Source organism: Orycteropus afer, unplaced genomic scaffold, assembly GCF_000298275.1.
Source record: "Orycteropus afer afer isolate SDZICR_OR568_19922 unplaced genomic scaffold, OryAfe1.0 scaffold01817, whole genome shotgun sequence".
Lineage (NCBI taxonomy): Eukaryota > Metazoa > Chordata > Mammalia > Tubulidentata > Orycteropodidae > Orycteropus > Orycteropus afer.
The window spans coordinates 2,922-4,131 of NW_006923404.1; the positions used below are offsets into that span (position 1 = coordinate 2,922).

Genomic DNA, 1,210 nt, shown 5'->3' on the forward strand with positions numbered 1-1,210 from the left:
ACCCACCAGGCACTCCTTGGAAAGAAGGTTGGGCAATCTACTTCTGCAGTGATACTGCCTTGGAAACACAAGGAGGGGTTGCTATGAGTCGGGTTCGACTCAACGGCGCATAACAAAAACAGCCTTTGACTAAAATTATTTTCATAGGAGTTAGTTCACTTTCATGTAAATCTTATGATAAAGATTCCATTCATCCAACAGTTTTGGGTTCCTTCTCTGATTTTTCAGAGGACAGCTTTGAGCACAGATAATAGCCCACAGCCATCCATAATTTTACAAGGTCCAATTTTTTTTAAAATTATCCTCTTGTGCCTTTAACAGCCAGCCCTATACTTAGTTTGGCCTTTGTAAACTGAGAGGGAGACTGCTGTTCGTCCTTCCAGAGACCCCATTAGCACTGAGCATAGGGTGTTAGGGAAAGCAGAGGCCAGGACAGTAAGACCCAGGGTCAGTTCATAGCCAGTGCATGCACACCTCTCTGCCGCTGGAAACTTTGTGTAGTTGTTTTTATTACCTCTAGTGCTGCTCTAACAAAAATACCACAAATGGGTGGATGGCTTTAACCAACAGGAGTTTATTCTCTTATAATTTAGGAGGCTAGAAGTCTGACTTCAAAGTGCCAGCTTTAGGGGCTGGGTGAAGACCCCTTGACTTCAGGCATCTCTTAAGTTAAGAAGCATCTCTTAACTCAGACAGCTGCTGGCTGCTGCGGCTGACGAACCCAAGGTTGATAAGTAAAATGGCACAGTCCCAAGATGAGCGGACAACATGGCAGGCCACTGGTTCAAGTCCAGGAACAATGCCACGGTCAGCAGACAGCAGGGCAGTCTGATGACTCTGCTAAATGCTGGATCCAGATGTGCCCAAAAGCTCAGAGATCTTTCTCAAAGCAACTTCTTCTTCTAGAAGCAGACCCCATATCTGAGTTGTAGTTGCTCCAGTAGTTTCCACCATGGAGTCAATTACCAGTCTCATCATGGGAAATAACTACATCCAGCTGCTCAGCCACTCAAAAGCAGGCCCAGCCAAGTCAGCACACAACTACCACAGTAGCCATGATGCTAAACAGGTTCCAGAGGACTAAATGGATGAGGGAGAAAGGCCTGGAGATCTGCTTTCAAAAATCAACCAAGGAAAGCCCTGAAGATCACAGCAGTCTGATCTGTAACCAGTCAAGGGGACGGTCTAGGACTGGCGGCATTTTGTTCCA

General features: G+C 46.1%; 1 non-coding gene across 1 annotated transcript; it reads right to left on the reverse strand.

Moving 5' to 3' along the window:
- Positions 1 to 297: 297 nt before the first annotated feature.
- Positions 298 to 436, reverse strand: LOC122152099. Its single transcript, XR_006164392.1, has one exon.
- Between the last annotated feature and the right edge of the window lie 774 nt (positions 437 to 1,210).